Source organism: Mustela erminea, chromosome 4 (assembly GCF_009829155.1).
Source record: "Mustela erminea isolate mMusErm1 chromosome 4, mMusErm1.Pri, whole genome shotgun sequence".
Classification (NCBI taxonomy): Eukaryota; Metazoa; Chordata; class Mammalia; order Carnivora; family Mustelidae; genus Mustela; species Mustela erminea.
Genome location: NC_045617.1, coordinates 139,137,948 through 139,157,633, shown reverse-complemented (window position 1 = coordinate 139,157,633; position 19,686 = coordinate 139,137,948). Strand labels below are relative to the sequence as shown.

At 46.8% G+C, this 19,686-nt stretch overlaps 1 protein-coding gene across 2 annotated transcripts in view; it reads left to right on the top strand.

Annotated features, from left to right (window-relative positions):
* DTNBP1 (dystrobrevin binding protein 1) overlaps positions 1–19,686 on the top strand; it is a 128,652-nt gene that overhangs the window by 77,849 nt on the left and 31,117 nt on the right. The window lies entirely within an intron of this gene.

Here is a 19,686-nt window from a genome sequence, read left to right as displayed (position 1 = left end):
GACATGACTAGTAGAAGTGTCCAGGGGGTATGTGGACCTTCAGAGAAGGAGCTGCACTATATTTGGGAATAGTTAGCATATAGGTGGGAAAGGAAGCCTTGGGTTTGGATGAAGTTGCCCACAGAGGGCAGGCGGAATCCACAAAAAAATGACCACGGAGAGAAAGTTAGGAAGCGCTACTATTCATCAGACAGAAGAAGAGAACTTCAGTTGACCTTTGGACAACACGGGCGCTGGCCCCCTGCATGGTTGAAAATCTGTATAGAACTTTCGACTCCCCCCAAAACATAACTACGGTAGCCTACTGTTGACTAGAAGCCTCACCAATAGCATAAACAGTCAATTCACACATATTTTGCATGGTATGTGTGTTATATACTGAATTCTTAAAGTAAGCTAGGGAAAAGAAAATGTTAGTAAGAAAATCATAACGAGGAGAAAAACATACCTACAGTGCTGTCCTGTAGTTACTGAAAAAAATTTGCACATAAGTGAATCGGTGCCATTTCAAACCCGTGTCGTTGGAGGATCAACTGTAGTTGCTTATCATGGAGGCTGAGGACAGTCAGCCCAGAGGTGAGGTTTGAAAACCACAGGGAACCTTTCCAGGAAATGTCAAGAAGCAGCGTCATACTGCTGTGGAGAGGGCAGAGAGAAGGGTTGCTTAATCTGGCAGTCGGATGCCGATCGGTGGTGTTCCTGGGAATGGTTTCAGCAGCATGGGGTGTTCACGTGTGAGGCGGGCAGTGGAGACCGTGCGGGGAAAGCTCAGGGCACGAGGAGCACGAGGGAACCTGCCTCGCACAGCACCATCCCCTGGGGGCTTGGCACACTGGCGGTTCCTAAGTGTCTGAACAAATGAGAAGTCGATACAATGCTTTCAACAGCGAAGACTCGGAAGGAGAGAGAGGGTCGAGGGGAGGGTAAGGTGCAGAGGAGGAATTTTTTTTTTTTTAATTTGTGAGAAACTTGAATCTGTATGAAAAGGGAAACGCAGCAGATGAGGGAGAGGGGCTGGCGGCGCTGTGGCTTGGAGGAGACCGGAGGGAGCGGGCTTCCGAGCATATGGTTCTGAAGCGGGGAAAGACGCGGACAAGTGATTTGTAACTGTTGGAATTGTGATGATTTAAGATACTTACTAAAAACACGCAGCACGCTCTAAGCCACTGGTTAGTGTTGCTGAATTTGAAGAAAGCTTTAGGCTAAATTGATGTTAAAAATGAAGTGGGGGAAATTTACAAGATACCGAATGTGTTATGAAATGAACTATATTCTTCATCTTCATTTTATTGCTTTCCGAGAGTGAGGCTGCTTCTCTCTCTTCGCGTGTCATGAACACATCTCTGTGTCTCCAGGACCAGCTCACATGCGCTGAGTGTATTTTCAGCCCCACCCCCGTGGCTGAGCCGCACTTGGTACGGCCCCCCCCGTCCGTGCATCCATCTCTGCACACCAGAGCCCCGGGAGCTTGCGTTTGGCTTTTACAGAGGCGGTAGATTCCGACACATGTCTGCTTAAGCCATCAGCAGAAAACTAACAGGCTTCCTACAGTCTCTTTGGAAAAACCTGCTCCGGGCTTCAGCTTCACTCCCTTTGTTCTCCATCTCAGAAGATGCACATCAGGGGGGCTGCCTGGTGACAGAGCTTGCCCTTGACCAGCACTGAGCTCCGGTTCCCTTGTCCACTTTTCACATCCATGTCATCTCCAGGACTCACCGAAAATAGTCAGAGGACTCCCTGTAGGTGGAACTTTATTTTATGTTTTTCCTTCGCTGCTTTTCTTTATCGTTTTTACCTCCGTGCTTGAGTACATAGCAGTGTTTGCGTGGCATACAGATGATGGGTTACTAAAAAGCAGAAATTAAATTTCAGTTGGATTTGACTCTTTAGGCAGTACAAGCTAATGAAAGCTTGGTTAGTTTCTTTATATTACCACGTAATACTTACCAGACTAATACCTGAAACAAATAAATTAAAGAATGTTGCATGCAGATCTGGGACTTTGGGTTTTATACTGTTGTGTCTTATCCTCCATCAGGTGAACTACACCAGACAGTCACTCTTAGGAGGCAGCGTTTATATTAAAAGAGAAATATAAGATCCCAGGAAGGTCAGGGCAGCTATTAGAATAAGGAACCCCGTTCAGTTCTCGTGGTACAGCTCCATGAAACTAATTCGGCTTCCCTTGCTGCTAGTGTGCTCATTTTCCAGCAGTCAGTTAATACAGTTAAATTTGTGAGCCCTAGCCTACTGGGGAAAGTTAAAATTCACCCCATGCTACTCTATGGGTTTGCCTAAAATGGCGATTTTCCTGATGGATTTTGAAAATGTCATAATGCTTCATACAGATTAAAATATATATATATGTATCCTTTTCCTGATTCTGCAGAACTTTAACACACCTTGTATCACTTGTTGGCTGGAGGCCACAGTTTTCATGATGTCTGTATGTGGCGTTGTTATAAATACACACGCAAGGATACTAAACTTGGGCACTTTACTGCAAAAGATTATACCTTAAAATTACCCGGTGGATTTTTTGTTGCTGTCAAGAAATCTGTTTATCCCTGGAGAACACTGAATAATTTTCAATAATTATTGCATTTTTAGAAACTGCATATTATGCCTTGTAGGTGTTAATGCCGTGTCAGTGTATCGTGCCCCGTCAGGGGAGAAATGGAAGAAGTACATGTTGTCCCGACAGCTTACTCTATCATGATTGCTCTGTTTTTAAATCACAGATAAGAATCAGGTACATCGGACTTGAGTTAAATGGAAAGTTCCTTCTTTTTCTCTCCCTTGTCCATCTTGTGTATATAGTAAACCCTTCAGGCTTCTTCAGCTTAGATCGAACTACTGAAGCAAAATGGTAGCACAAGACTTCAGTATAAAATTGGAGAATTAGTGGAATGAAATTTTAACGTGAGGTATTACCACCTTCTTCATTATTTAATTGTTCAGGAATAAACTGGTAAGAGTAGAGGAAGTGAGAACCTTAGTGCTTATCTTTCAAGTATTTATAAGGACTTGATAATAAATGGCATTTTCTTTCCCTCAATCATTACTATCTTAACAGAGTTGTTTTAAGAGTAAAGCTTCGAATATACATATCATCATCTAGTGTTTAATTTTAAAGCTCCATATTATTCATTTAAGAAGTTACTCCCTGAAAATCTTGACTTGTTAATGAATACTGGCAAGATTCTTGAGTATCTGCTCTTTTTTTTTCTCCAACATGTCAACATGTGTAAGTATATATTTGTTTTTTAAAAACCAGGTTTATATCCTGTAACTGAGTATTTAAATAAGGTGACTGTCTGTGTCCTGTAGCACAGAAATATTTATATCCTGTCTGCTAATTTGGGTTCTTAGTTTATTTTTAGGACCCTTGTTGATTTCCTTGTTCTGATGCCCTATCAGAAGGTGCCGTACTGTGGCATGACCTAGGACTCTCGAAGGTGATGTTTTGTTTTCCAGGGAAATGGGAGTTCTAACAGCTTGTTTGGGTATTAATCCACACAAAAGTAGAGCCTTGAGTTTAGGTTGTGATGCTTAAGTGTTACCTTTCTGTGATTACTTATCCTGATTATATACCACTGCTGTGTAACCGGTAATTGTAGCGATAGTGTTTTGTAGCTCTCATGAGGACAGCTCGGTGTTGTGTATCACATATGCTCGGTGTCATGAATGAATACAGCCGTTCTCTTTCATTACCTTTTCTGCTGGAACACAGTGTAAACTTGACAGCAAAAATTACACCTTTCAAAAAAGTAAATTCCAGTACCACAAAAAGGAGAGTTCTATGAAAATGTTACCTGTCAGGCTCAAAAAGAGATTTCATTCAGAGCTGCATGATTTCGTGTCAGGTTTTTGGAGGTTTGTGCTGGAAAAAACGTGTAGGCTCTTGTAGCGTAAACTGTCTCGGGCACCTTCTCAGAAGACTGGTAGCTGCCTGGTGTTTTTTAGAGACTTTGGGACAGGGGAGAAGTCAAGTGGTCCTCCGAGCCCCACGCGTGCCCTCTCTCTCTCCCCTTAAATGTTCATCTGACTTTGCATGTGGATCTGTGTCCATTCCATAAATAAAAGTCTGTGAAATTTGGTCAGTTTGACCGTAGTTGAGGAATAGAAAAGTGTGCACCCTAAGATAAAGGAGGTAAGTACAGAAACACTGGCCTAGTGCTAAGGGCTTTACCTCCCGTTTCTGCTGCTCTGAAGGCTGGAAGCACTAGTATAAGCTGACGAGGAGGAGCATAAGGTCCTTCCGGGCAGGCTGTCTGCTTCCAGGCCTCTCGTTACCATCTGGAAAACTTAGGAAGGAAGTATCGTACTAGTAGATACGGTGCAACTGAACAGGCAGAAACCTACTAGGTGAGGAGCACTCCTCGTTCTGTTTACATTTCGTTCTAATCGAAAGTAAAGGTAGTTTTAATGAAAATTCTTTCAGTAATTTCAAAAAATGGAATAAAAGGGATGTCTGGGTAGCTTAGTCGGTTAAGCCACTGCCTTTGGTTCAGGTCACGATCCCACGGTGCTGGGACCGAGTCCCGCATCGGGCTCCTTGCTTGGCAGGGAGCCTGCTTCTCTCTCCGCCTCTGCCTGCCTCTCTGCCTGCTTGAGCCAGTGCGCTCGCTCGCTCGCTCGCTCTCTCTCTGAAAAATAAATAAATAAATAAAATCTTTTTAAAAAATGGAATAAAAAAATAAATAGTATTTGAATATACAAACTTGACAGGTTTGTTCTGTTTTAATTTAGTAACATTGATGTGGTACAGAATACCAGTGTACCATGAAAGCTAGCGGAGTATAATCCTGTTATTTCTATTAAAATTATAATAAAGAGAAGGAAACAAGTATCTATAGTATGCCGTCCTGTCATAGTATCACAGTAGCTCAGTTGGGATGATAGTTACTAATCCATAAGGTGAGAAGATTGAGACTCAGAAGCAGTCACCTGACCATGAGCATCTCAACAAGGATTTAAACCCAGGAATGTCTGCCCTGGAAACTTGAGTTTCTCTCTCCCTCCACGACAGTGATTCATGGGAAGTGAGGAAAAGCAGACAGCAAAAATAGACTAATTTTCTGTTCCTGTAGTGTTTTCCTTTATGTATTATGTTAATAGCTATTTACTGTATGCCCTGCTCTATTTCTGTTCTGGATCAGCTTAAATTCACACACTTTCATAGCTCAGTGCTTATTGAGATTTCATCTTTAACTTCATTTTAGCTGTTGCCTGGTCTTGCTGAGTTGCTTGCCTGACTTTTCTTTTTTTTTTTTACTCCCTTCCTTCCTTATTTAAATTTTGCTTAGTTAGCATATAGTGCAGTATTGGTTTCTGGAGTAGAATTCAGTGATTCGTCACTTACGTACGACACCCAGTGCTCCCCACAACGAGTGCCCTCCTTCGTGCACGGCACCCAGGCACCCATCTAACACATTTCCCACCCACACACCTCCTTCCATCAACCCTCAGTTTGTTCTCCATCGTTAAGAGTCTCTGGTGGTTTATTTCCCTCTCTCTTCCCCCCTCCCCAACTATGTTCATCTGTTTTCCTTCTTAAATTCCACACATGTGTGAGATCACATGGTATTTGGCCTTCTCAGACTGACTGACTTCACTTAGCCGGATACTCTCTAGCTCCATCCACATTGTTGCAAATGGCAAGATTTCATTCTTTTGTTGGCTGAGTAATATTCCATTGTGTTATACACCACATCTTCTTTATCCATTCTTCAGTCGATGGACATCTGGGCTCTCTCCGTAGTTTATGCCAGGTGGTTTAAGGACAAACGCAAACAGAAACCCAGTGTAAGAATGGCACGGGGTCAGGGGGAGGGCAAGCAGTTAGATGCTACAGAACCCTGGAAAGATCTCTCTGAATTTGGGGTGTGGATTGCGGCTGAAAACAGGAGAGAGCCTCCCAAACCCTTCCTCACACCATCGCTGCATCTGATGTGAAAAATTGAACTCTTCTTAAAATACAGTCTTTTTCTTTCAGATACTGATTTCTACCTGAAAGTTTAAAGGAATTCCCCTTTCTCTACTTTTGGAATCCTGTCTTAGAAAAAACCCTTTCCTGTCCTGGAATCCAGCATCCTATCCTGTATAGAATCCCTTTTTTGGGCAGTTCTGAGGATGTCTGTGTAGAGTGGGTTGAACATCCTTATTCTCCGTGGACTTTCCTGAGTTTTGGAGTCTTAATTCTCTCCCCTTTTTACCCACAGTACCTGGTTGGAGATGCTTTGATCTCCTGGTCACCCTTTTCTGGGCACACGGTGGTGTTCAGTACCCGTACTCCTTAGGAAAATGATGTGAAACTGCCATCTTCCAGAAATGGTGACTAAGTGACATAGCATTTACTTTTTCACCTGTCAGGTCAGTTAAACCACAATGCTCACATCTTTTTTAGTGGAAAAGTGCCCCCATATTTTTATTTTTTTTACCTGACTCTAAAAACAAAATGTCTCTATTGTGGACAACTTACCAAAAAACACCAAGAAAATTATTGAATCACCAGTCAGAAGCAGTCTCAAAAGTTTTGGCATACACACACACACACCCCTGCACACCCCGTTCTTGACTTGTGATTGTGGTTATGTCCTGATAAACCCAATCATTGCAAGTTAAAAATGCATTAATATTCCTATCCTGTTGGTCATCGTAGCTTAGTCTAGCTGGCTTAATCATGCTCAAAGCTCTTACATTAGCCTACCATTGGGCAGAGGCATTGAGCATAAAATGCCTGTTTCATATATCCGTAGCCTGGGAAAAGTCACATTCAGAACTCAAAGTATAGGCTTTTACTGAATGCATATCACTTTTGCACCATCATAAAGTTGAAAAATTGTGAGTCAAACCATCTTAAATTAGGGACTGTGTACACACATGTATACGTGTACATAGATATATCCGTATATAAGTTGAGATAGCATCTAAACAGTTCTGTTCCTTGTTCAACATCATCAGTATTGCCTCATGTCATTATAATGAATTCTTTAAAAATACTGTTTTCCCTGTTGGAAATATAGGTAGTTGCCAATTTTATGCTGTAATCAGCACTGCTATGCGTGCATATAGTCTTAGGGTCACGTATTTTTTTCATTTCTTGGTGCCTGTTGACCTTTAGCTTTTCAGAAGGGTTATTCTAATTCACACCTTCATTAACAGTGTGCCTGGACTGCCTCACGTACCCGCACGTGAGAATTTTTTTTTTAATACAATAAAAGCAACATGTGATTATTGAGGTGCAGTGATGAGATGAAATTTGATTTATTGGCCTTGCACTGTGAGCTGTCCCATTCATGCTCTGGCCACTTTCCTGTGAGGTTCCCATGGACTTACTGATGTGAACAGTAAGGGCCTCACATTGCTGTCCTGTTTGTACCAGATTATCTTTCCCAGCTGGTTATTTGCCCTTTAACTTGTTTACTTATTAATTACACACAGAGGTTTCACGTTTTGATGTATTCAGATGAATGCTTTAAAATTATGTTCTCCATTGCATTTATGCCTAAAAAGTTTTCTCCCAGTCCTAATTTTAAATTGTAATTGTAAATTTTAAATTGTAATTATTTCTAGTTTTTTTTTTTAATTTTTTTTTAGTTTCTATCTAGCTAATTTTTATTTGCTGATTTTACTAGTTGACCTGGAACTTAATTTGGATACACGGCATGAAGGGAGACCTTGGTTTTTTGCCATTTAGCTCGTTACTTTTTCTAGTCCTAGGGAATTACCCTGTGCTGTTCTCTGCCTCTGCTGTTGGCTGGCAGATCTTAATTGGTTGGATTGAACTCTGCCTGTGGGGTGCCTCGACGTGAGCAGCTGAATGGAGCTGGGGAGAAACCAAACCCACCACCTTTCCCCGAGGCCGCCTCGAGCTCAGACCCCCCATCCTTCCCTTCCCCCAGACCGCTACTCCCGTCTCTCCTCTTCTTCCTGATGTGTTGCTTCTGACGTCACTCGGGAGATAGAAGCCGTCAGAAGGGGACTTGCGGGCGTTCCGTCCCCGATGCTCCGGCTGCCTGTGTCTGCTTGCGGTCTGTCTGATCCCCCGCCGCCTGGGGACTGTCCCGGCTTCCAGAGCCACCCTGTCCCCCTGTCTGCTCTGTGCTCCTTCAGGACTTGGGCAGGTGTCTCCCCGCTTCCTGCAATCGTTAGATTTTACCTCCTGCTGCGTCATTCCCAGGGATATTCTCGTTTTCTCCTCGTTTGCTGTCTCGTTCTGTCTCCCTGGCCTCAGCGTCCTTTGTGCTCAGACCCTGAAGGATGGTGAGGTGCCCCTGAGCTCCATCCTTGGACCTTTCTCTTGTCTCCTGTTTGAAATGCCATCTGATGCTAATGACCCCCCGAGTTTAACAGCTCCTGTCCTGGCCTCCCGCTGAGTTCTCCACAGGTACCTGCAGCTCCGGACCAGGGGAACCCCAGAGCTGGGCTCACAGGCATCTCACCGGCAGCAGTGCAGCCTCCCGTCTCCCTCAGTCTCCCGCGTTGTCAGGAAACCGGACTGCCGTCCGTCCCAGGACCTAGGCCAGACACGCCAGAAAATGCTGCTGGATTCTTCCCTCGCTGTCGCACCTCACACCCGGTTCCCACCAGTCTAGTCCGCTCTGCCTCTGCTCTAGACCCGGCACCTGACCCCTCTCCCTGCCTCCGCCGCAGCATCGAGTCCAGGGCTCCCGCACCCCCCCCCCCCCCGCTTCCACTCCCACCTTCCAGCCACCGGGGGGTCACCTCCCCTTGCCCAAGACTCACTCCTGGCTTCCTGTCACCCTGACAGTACCGTCTGAGCCCTTCTCTGGGTTGGCGAGGCCCTCCCCACGCAGCGCCTGGCTCCCTCTCTGACCTCTCCTCCCCTTCTCTTCGCACTCCTCCCCTCCGGCCTCCCGGCCTCCAGGCAGGCCCCGGCCCTTGCTTCTTGCTGCCTCCTCAAGGGTCTCCTCCCCTTAAATCGCGCAGCCCTCTCTCTCTCCCTTTACCTGGCTTTATTTAGGACATATTATTATTGTTGTTATCGTTATTGTTTTGGTCAAAGTGCCACCTGACGTACGTTTATCTGGCTTTTCTCTGTTCGAGTGTCTGCAAACAGTGCCGGGCATGGCTCTGACCCCATGGTCACGGGCTGAGTGGACAACTGTGACAGCATCTTCTCTCCTTGCTTTCTGGCGGGGACGCCTTTCAGCTCTGTCCTCCAGACATTGCTGGAGCCCCTCACCTTACCCTTCACGTCCGCCCCTGTCGCCAAGCCGTGGGGGCTCCCTGATCCCCGCAGCCGTGTCTCCCACACGTCAGTCACATGAGCGTCACTGATGCAGCCTTTGCCCTGCCCGTGCACGGTCCATACTGTTGTTCACTGATTTTCTTTACATCATTGGGAAGTTGTGTTTTAAAGGTACAGTTATTGTTGTAAGTGGGAAATTAGTGTCCCTTGACACGAGTAGAAACTAATTGCGAAAGTAAACATGTAACCTTAACACCGTCCCAGCCCCAACTGAGCTTGCCTACAACGTGTTAAAAAAACCTGAGGCCCAGGAACACAGCTCTTTAACGTGGAGGATGAAATTCTTCTTGAAAGCTGTGCTCGCCTTCTGGCTTCTTCACGTGGCCTCTGTGCTCATCACAGTCCAGAAACACTTCATCACCTGCTTCAGCCTTTGGTCAGGCTCTTCTCCCCGGATCCTTCTCTTCCCCCTCGTTCCTCATCTGGCTGTTACCCCTTCATTTCTCAGGGCTGCTCAGTTGCCACCTCCTCTAGGAAGGCCTCCTTGAAAGCAGGTTAGGTAGGTGCCCTTCGGTGGCACCCTTTCTGCTCCCGTGGCTCCCCTAGTTGCCCCTCATCTAATCTATATTGAACTGTGGTTTTCTGCAGGAGACTGGGAGCTCCTTAAGCACAGCATCCCGGCCTGTCTGTGAGTAAATACGGCAGGTGGCTGAACCCGGCCCGGGGTGGGGCGGGGGGAGCCGTGCATGCAAACAGGACAGAGTGGTTGGCTTTTGGTTCCAGGTTGGCCTGTTTCAGAAGATCCCGAGATGTTTTGCCCAGTGGATGCGGGCCAGGAAAGCAGGCAGGAGGTAGACAGGCTGCCTGTGGCGTAGCTGCAGAGAGAAGCGTCCAGCAAGGCGGGCACACAGCAGGTTGGGTCCGCCTCGGTCCGGTGCCGCTGCTGATTTGACTTCTGCACATGTTGTGTCCACGCGGAGGAGTGACCAAAGTCTGGGCTCAGCGAAGGATCTCCCAAGCAGGAGTGTTAAAATTAGTGGAAACGGGAGGCGTTCAATAGAGAAAGTGGTGGGAGAAAGCGAGCACACGATCTTCTCAGTGTCCGGAAAGGAAGAGAGGGGGGCAAACCCCCGATTTGTGTCTGCCGGGGAGGACGGGGTAGAATTTGGAGCATGAGGGCAGAGGTGCGGTGAAGCAAGCCTCCTGCGCATGTGTTAGTTACGCGGCCAAGTTCAAGGGACTTGTTTGAAGCTTCCGGGGTACGTTCCCAAGTTATTTGCTCTGTACAGGACTTGAGAGCCATTTTTTGTTTGTTTGTTTTTAAAACTACTCTCCTAGGAAGCACAAAGCCTGCCTCCTACAGGGCTTGCCTAACAAAATGGGGTCGCCAGAAATGCTTTCCGTGCTGAAGGCTTTGAGGTGTGCCCACCTGCTGAGTGTATCTTGAGCCAGACAGTGTTTTGAGAAGCGTTTTTTCTCCTCGATCTATACTAAAGTGCAAAAAGAAAACTGAAGCCCTCCGAAAGCTCCTTTGCCAACAGCACCCACAGCGCTGGTGGCGACTTCTCCCTCTCCTTCCTTCCGGGGCACGTTGTTAGCAGTGGCATTTTTGCGGCCAATTTTGCCGATTCTGTTCTTTGTGCCTGTGTGAGACCGATTACCAGAACGCCAGTTAATAGGTAATAGGACCATGACACTAAAGCGACATGTGGTCTCCTGCCCGTGTGATTGTGGAGATCGTGGCAAACATGGAGGGGATGAGTGGGTTTTTCTGTCTCTCCTTCCTTCTTCATTTGCTTCCTGGGCAGTCTCTTCTCTGAGTGCCCTTGGAGGAGTCTGTATTGTAGTATACTCTGAAGAACACGTGTGTTTCGTTTTTCCAGAACCATGGTAAGAAGGTTTATATTACTGTGTACCTTTATTTTATTTTACTATTTTTTTAAATTTCTTTTCAGTGTTCGTGTACCTTTATTTAAATTTAACACTGGAACAGCACAAGAAAGTTTTTTTTTTTAAAGTCTCCATGAGGGGCACCTGGGTGGCTCAGTGGATTAAAGCCTCTGCCTTCGGTTCAGGTCATGATCTCAGGGTCCTGGGATCGAGCTCCGCATTGGGCTCTCTGCTCAGCGGGGAGCCTGCTTCTCCCTCTGCCTGCCTCTCTGCCTACTTGTGATCTCTCTCTGTCAAATAAATAAATAAAATCTTTAAAAAAAAAGTCTCCATGTAAACCAGAAGAAGATATGCCTTTAAATGGCAATTTGGTCTGTGTAGAACCAACAGCAGAAGCATTGCTGTTTTCTGGAATCAGACCATTGTGCTGGCCTGGCAATATGATGTGCATTGTATTCAGATAACATGTAGCAGAAAATTGTGATTATGTTTATACAATAAATCTGTCTTCAGTTCTCTGTTCAGAAAAATTCGTACGTATCATAGCATGGTGGAAAGCATTCTGTTCAGATCAGAGCCCTCTCGCTCTTCTTTTAAGGTTGTACTGAGTAATGTTGGAAACTTGATGACACTTCCTTTCTGCTCGAGAGAAGTATCACTCCGTTTTTAAAGGCAAATCCCATGAAATATCACATCCTCTATAAGGAGTTCAGTGTGTACTGCTCAACAACAAGATTTTTAAATATACCCACCGTGCCATTATTACACCTAAAGTAATGTAAGTCCTTAATACCCTTAGATGGAAAGGGATTGTAACGTTAGTTTTCTTAGATTGGGTGAATCACATGGTAGCCCTGTGCGGTATTTCTGCAAGACCTCGTTTAGTCGTTTCTATCTTACTAAATGTGTGGTTTTGAATTGCTCTTTATTTTTCATCTTACACTGGTGGAAACTTCGCCTTTCCTCCCTTCCGGCTTCTTTGGCCGATCTAGTAATGTGACATAAGACAGATTACAGGAGAAGAACAAACGTGATCTTGTAAATATGGGAGCCCCATAAAAATATGAGATAGGCAGCCTGAGCTGAGGCTCAGGTGCAGTCCTGAGCTAAGGAGTGGGAAAGGGGCCTGGGGCCGCACAGGGCAGGAGGAGTCCCAGGAAGATGAAAGGAGGACAGATGCTTAGTAACCAGATGCAGGTGGATCTTTCAAGTGAAAAACAAATTACCTCTGGTGATAGCTCTTACCTAGGCCAGACCCCCCCCCACCCCATCTAAATTCTCTTAGGGAAGGAACAAGTCAGAGTTTTTCCTGAGTCTACTGGGTCTTGATGGCCTTCAGCTCAAAACAACCCACATCCCAAAGTGGCACATTTCGGGGTGGCATTTTCCGCTCCCCTTCAGTATCGTCTGGCATGCAGTCAGCAGACTGCCCTAGTTCACGCTCCAATCAGAAACTTTGACCTCCTTAGCATGGAAATCTACAAAAAGGCACGAGTGTCGTTGGCTTACTGAAAGCTCTCCTGAAAGAACAAAGCCGTGACTTCACCGAGGAAAGTGTTGTTCTTGGGATGGGGTCCAGAGGCTCTGCCGACTGAGGCCGGCCTGCAGGGGCTGCCTAGGGCCGATCTGCGTGGCCCCGGGCCTCTGCTCATAGCGCGGCCCGCTTCCTGCCGAGAAGGCTGGGACACCCCCAGACGGGGCACGTGGCCCGGCCTCCGCCAGCCTCGCAGGCCTTGTGCCACCAGCCTGAGGTTCTTCCGAGGACACCTGCTCCATGTGGGCCACCTGTGCCTGTGACAGGGTCAGGCCCGCCTGCGTTACGGGGCAGGGAATTGCTGAGAAAGGGTTGTCGGCGCCAGCGGAGAGTCAGAAACATAAATTTAAAAAATGAAGCTTTTCTGAGTAATAAAAAAGAAAAGAAGAAAGTAAAGTGTTTACAAGCAGAGCTGGCAGGTCTCGGGTCTGCAAGAAGAGAAAAAGAATTTAACTTTCGATGAGCCAGGGAAGACCCTGGCCTGGAAGGTGGGGCTTCTGGGCCTGGCTCAGAAAGTCAGACGTTGGCGGGCATCAAGCCAGGGCGCAGCGCGCGGCGTCCGCTCACCGTCCTCACACACAGGCTGCAGAATGACAGTGCTTTCCGCCTTCCTGTTCCTTCTCCTCCTCCTGTTCCCTCGGGCCCTGAGCTGAGGCTCAGGAGCAGAGCCCTTCCTGCCGTTTCTCTGACAGCTTTCTGAAAGCAGGCCCTGCACATCCCATAAAAATTCCGGTCGAATCGCGCTTGTGGCTCGGGGTTGCGGTCATGGGTTCCACTGTGACGTGCGGCCCGGCACATGCTTGTGTTTGCAGAACCGACAGGTCGTAACATCGCTTGTCCGGCTTCGCGGGGTGAGCCTCTGGTGCCAGACGTAGGTTGAACTGAATTTTTAAACGGATGCCTTTTAGTTTAGTTTGTTTCCACTGACGTGATTTTATCCTGACCTCAGCGTTCCATGGAGTCTTCCTGGGCGAGTACAGGATGGAAACAAAACCGAGTCATCGGGCCGGGACTAGGGCAGCCTTCTGAAGGTTGCAGGAGGGGAAAAGCAGCCCCAAGTGGGCGTGCGCACTTGAAGTGGCAGAGGACTCGCGTGGCTGTTGTAGTCAGTTCAGCAAGTTTTGCAGGATTATGTTAAACGTGTGGTCTCAGCAGCGCTGCGGCCTTCTGGTCTGTGGGCTTCTGGTCCTGCTGCAGAGCTGCCGAGCGGCTCGTGTATAATGCCAGCAGGATGGGGAGGCCCTGGGGGGAAGGGGCGTTTTGGCTACCAGTGTGTGCGGTACGTCACATAAAAACCCCCGAACTGCCCGAAGAGAGCAGCCTGCACATCACGATACCTCTTTGACTAGAATCCATTTTTGGCAGACCAGTGATTTAAATCTAGATTGTTCATTGGGTCTTATTTGAAATGATGAAGTCTGTTTCGTGGGAGAATCTTCTGGTGTGAGTGTGTGTGTGTGGGGGGGTTACTTTGTTTAGCTCCTTTTGTATCAATTTCAGATTTTTAGTTTATTTCAAAAATTTAAGTTTAGTAATTAAGGAATTAATTCAGTCCGTCTCTAGGCCTGAGTAGATCACAATGCTAAAATGTGTGGTTTGATGAACCCGTGGGCACAGTATAGCCAGGTAGGTTTTATTTTCAGATTTTTTTAAATTAAGGGTTTAATTATTCAGTTTTGGATTATATATGTGTTGTAGGTGTATTTGATGGAAAGTAAAAGCAGGGTCTTGGAAGATGACATAGGTGGTTTGGCTTTCTGTTTCTAACTAACTGTCTATTTAAAACCTTAACGTGAAACCTGGCCCATTTGCATACTGGTATGACCTACCCGAGGTCTTTAAAATGAATTTTTTGCCATAAGCATTTGTCGATTCAACAAAGATTTGTGTTTGCCTTCGTTAAGTGTTAGGAATGCAAAGTGGAAAAGATTATTACTTTCAAGCGGCTGCCGTTAGCAGGAAGAGATAGAAAAATACAGTGAGGTAGTCGCTTTATTAAGAGCACAGCTGGGCGTAGTTGGAACAGAGGGGAGCCTCCACGTCATCTTGGGGTGGTTGGGCAAGGAGCCTGGAAGACTTTGGGGGAGCCGTACTTTCATTTTGTAAACCTCAACAGAAGGGAGCATGGTTCGTTGTTGCTTGCCCACTGTATGCCAGGCGGTCTACCAATGAGTAGGTCTACCTGTTGTCACAGAACTAAAATTCACCAAGTCTGATGTTGTTAAGCGATTCAGGAGTTGGGCCTCTGGGGGAGGAACTCAGGAGTTGGAGAAATTGGAAGGTTTTTACAAGAGGGCACCGAAGTTATTAGCAAAAGAAAAGGAAGGATTGTTCCAGCAAGGTCACTTTCCTCTTCAGGGAAAAGGGCAGGAGATCTTACACAGAGAACATCATCTTTCCTTGGCGGATGGAGAGGGCTCACTTAACAGATGACTTCACTGGTGCTGACCAGAAAATGCTTGAGCGACCAGCTAAGGCCGCATTTCTGGGGGAGGTTGAAACTGCAGTTAGATTGGGTATGAAGCTCCTGTTTGGAAACTCAATCTAAATGACACCATTTGGGGCCCGCAGTTTCCTTTTTTTTTTTTTTTTTTTTTTTTTTTAAATAAATGGAAGGCAATAAAAGATTTTAAGTAGTGTATGGGAGGGGGTAACATTGATTTGTTAACTCGGACAGATCACTCTAGTTGGCTGTGTGGGAAAGGGACTGTTGGTTTCTCATTCGCTGTGTGGAGAACAGATGGGGGAGAGGTCGGGTAGAAGGTGCCATAGGGAATGGGACTCTGGATGGAGGCCATAGTGATAGAGATAAAAATGGACTCAGGAGATATTTTGGAAGCAAAATTGAGAGAGTTGGGAATAATTAGGCATTAGAGAGAGTCCCGAGCTTTGTCATCTTCACAGAAATGTGGGGACTCATCTATGTCCCAAGGAACTGGCAACAAACATGTAAACTCTCAATGACCTTGAGAAGAGTGTCTTCAGGGGAATGAAGGGGACGGAAGCCATGTCGTAGCCACATCGTTGTTAGTCCTCACAGCAACCCTAGTAGCGTGTCCCTATTGTATTGAATTTAAGAGATTTTAAGTAACTTCTCAAAACTACCCAGCAAGGAGGTGGTGAAGCAGTGTTTGAACATTATCTTCCAGACTCCCGAGCCTGTGCTCTCTCTCCACCATGTAAGGCTGCATCTTATAAAAGAAGCAAAGTGCTTGAGAGGCCTGTTTCCCGTCTGAGTGCCCAGGACGCCGGCCGGGACCTTAAGTGCTACAGGGAGCCACACGTTCACAGGAGGTCTTGTTGTTGTTGTTTTTTTAACAGCTATGGTGAGGGGTAATTTATACATCATAAAATTTGCTCATTTCAAGTGTATCAATTTTTAATAAATTTACAGAGCTGTGTCGTCATCCCTGATGGAAGGGAGCGTGGGGTCTGGAGCCGACGGCCCAGAAAGAACTCCTGACATGACTTCTGTGCAAAAGGCGGTGTCATTGAAGGGGGGGGGCCAGGACCGCTGGGCGGAGAGAGCTGCCCTGGGGCTGTGAGAGGTGGCTGGTGATCTGCTGTGGCCTTGGGGGACGAAAAGACAAAGGGAAGTGTCCGAGAGGGCTTTCATTTGTTCAAGGAGACTGACAGGTCCCCGGAGGCCTGGATGTTGATAAGCAAAGGTTGTTTTTCCCTTAAGACAGTTGGAAGTTTCCAAAAAGCTGTCATACTCCGCCTGCCTCACACATTTGTCAGTGGGCTGCAGGTCATAAAGATACTTACTTTTGTCTACATTTCCTTCTGCCTGTGTTCCCCGCATCAATCACTGCATCCAGTTTTAGGACATTTCCATCAGCCCCAAGAGAATCCCTTTCTGCCCATGTGCCGTCAGCGCCAGCCCCCAGCCCAGATAGCCACACGCCAGCTTTCTGTGGTCTTCACGGACAGTCCCTAACGCGGAATGACGACAGGAAGCAGGGCCTTCTGTGCTGAGTCCCTCCGCTCAGCAGAGTGTCCCTGCGTTTCATGCATGTGGTAGCTCGTCTCAGTGCTTGGTTCCTTTCGTTGCTGAACCGGATTCCGTCATAGGAAAACAGCACCTTTTTGCCGATCCGTTCCCCAGTGGAAAGACAGCTGGATTGTTTTCCGTTTGGGGCCGTTAGGAATAATATCGCCGTAAACACTCACGTGCAAGTGTTCATGCGGATATAGCTTTTCACTTCTCTTGGGAAGGCTGAGTCCTCGGAGTGGAATGGCTGAGTGGTATGATAAGTTTCCGTTTCACATTTAAAGCAACCGCTGAGTTGTGTTCCATAGTGGTTTTCTCCTTCTACCCTCCCCCAAGCCCTCCTCCCCTCCAAACCCCCACCCCCCCAGTTTTCCTCCATCCTTGCCAGAACAGAGCTATTGTGGCGGGGGTGCAGTGGTCTCTCCTGTGATTCTGACTTGGACTTCTCCACTGACCGATGATGTAGAGCATCTTTTTATGTGTTTATGAGCCATTCCTGTATCTTCTCCAGTCAAATGACTATGGCAATGTCTCGCCCATTTCTTAGCTGGGCTGTCTTATTGAGTTAAAAGAGTTCTTTATATATTTTGGATACAGGTTCATTATTGCATAGACGATTTGCCAGTATTTTCTTGCAGTTTTTAGTTTTTCATTTTCTTAATTATCTATTTTGAAACACACAAAGTTTTTAATTTTGATGAAGTCCATTTGAACAAAAAAAAATTGTAATGAATTCTACTTTTGCTACCGTCTTCAAGCACCTTTTGCCTAACCCGAAGTTAGGCAAGTTCCCTACACGGTTTTTTTTTTGTTTTTTTTTTTTAAAGATTTTATTTATTTATTTGACAGAGAAAGATCACAAGCAGACAGAGAGGCAGGCAGAGAGGAGGAAGCAGGCTCCCTGCTGAGCAGAGAGCCCGATGCGGGACTCGATCCCAGGACCCCGAGATCATGACCTGAGCCGAAGGCAGCGGCTTAACCCACTGAGCCACCCAGGCGCCCCCCTACACGGTTTTCTAACAGGTTTGGTGTCACTTAATCTTGGAGGTCACAGAGTTCTTCTGTGGGGAAGTGGTACTTAAGCTGAGATCTGAAAACCGGGTAGGAGGCAAGGGGGCGGGAAGAGATTCCCACTCGGGGAAATAGCAGGTGCGCAGCCAAGGCTGTTGGGATCGTGTTGGGTTCGGGTTCGATGAGGTAGAAGGCGGCCCTGAGTGCTGGGCGCAGTGAGTGCGGTGGTGCCTGACTGGAGAGCTGATGGGATTCTGCAGGCCCCGCGGGGCGGTCCTCCTGTTGCAGAAAACCGACCTTCCTGCTTCGGAGCCAGAATAGAACTCGTGAGACGAGTCTGGGATGAAGAGGAACCGGAGCTTTATTGCTTTGCCAGGCAGAGGCGTCTGTGGCAGGTTATGGCCTTCAGAAACTGCAGGCCCTCCCGAAGGAAGGCACTGCAGGGTTTGCTAGGGAAATACAGGAGCTAGCCAGATTTGACAGGAATTGTGTTCATCTACCGGCCTCCTTTGTCATGTCTGTAAGGTGGCACGAGGTTCTTGAAACAAAAGGCTAGGAAGAAGGGAGGGAGGTTTGTGGAAGAGAGGGAAAAGGTTACTTGAAAATGAAATTTTGGGCGCCTGGGCGGCTCAGTTGGTTAAGTGACTGCCTTTGGCTCAGGTCATGATCCTGGTCTCCTGGGATCGAGTCCTGCATCAGGCTCTCTGCTCAGCGGGGAGTCTGCTTCTCCCTCTGACCCTCCCTTCTCGTGCTCTCTCTCTCTCTGTCTCTCATATAAATGAATAAAATCTTAAAATGAAATTTTGCTGAGGCATTAGTGCAGCCATTTTGATTTTTGTTCAGCTTTGAGCTTTTAAGTGTTTCCACTCCCAGGAGCTGTTGGGCCAGAGAGGGCATGACATGATCAGATTTGCTTTGTAGGACAGTCCCTCTGGCTGCTGTGTGGAATTGGATTGGGAAGGCGGCCAGTGTGGATTTGGACTGACCAGTTTGGGGACTCTTGTTTCCCGGTTAGTGAGACATTATGGCAGCTCTGACCCCATGGGCTTGTGAAACCAGAGAGCGCCCCCTGGTGTTTGAGAGCCTGCCTTGAGTTCTAGGCGGTCCCTCATGCCTCCCAGCCAGGAGGTTCTAGTAAGGGGAGTGAGCCAGGGCCCGTGGCTGCACTCCCTTCCCTTGCAACAACGTACTTTTGGTTGTGTTCGTTGCGTTTTTCTTTTTCCAGGAGATAGAATTTGCACCCAGCAATTTCGTTTAAACACCTTCACTGCTTTCTTTCTTCCTAAGATTTTGGGGAAAATTGAAAGCAAGTGGGGCGCCTGGGTGGCTCAGTGGGTTAAAGCCTCTGCCTTCGGCTTGGGTCATGGTCTCAGGGTCCTGGGATCGAGCCCCGCCTCAGGCTCTCTGCTCAGCGGGGAGCCTGCTTCCTCCTCTCTCTCTGCCTGCCTCTCTGCCTACTTGTGATCTGTCTGTCAAATAAATAAAATCTTTAAAAAAAAAAAATTGAAAGCAAGTTACTTATTCATTCATGCATCCATTCATTTAAAAAAAAAAAAAAGTACATACAACTCTCACCACTCCGCTACACACACAGAACACAAGAACGGCAAGTCCTCTTGTTGGGGGAAGGAACATCTTTGGGTAAGTGCGGCTCCTAATCTGGGATCCTTGTAGCAGAGGACTGACCCACCTGTTCTCTTAATTCAGGCAGTCATGGGGGAAATGTCACTGAGTCTGATGAATACAAGAGAACCATGAAGGCCGCACAAACTGTGAGGTTGTAATCCACTAATTCAACATAAGATGACCGCAAGGCATTTTCAAGGACCGCAGTATCCAGTTTAAACACTGAGCTTTTATTTTAGTTTTGAAACACAAAACGTGGAAGAATCTTTTCTGTGCTTTTCCATGAGTGTCCTCTGATTGACTCAGTGAATTAATAGAAGCAAATTACTGTTTCTCAGAGGGATTACAGTAAATCTAATTCATTTTATCCTTCAAAATACGACAGAGAGCGCTGGGATTTCTAGGCCAAGGGTG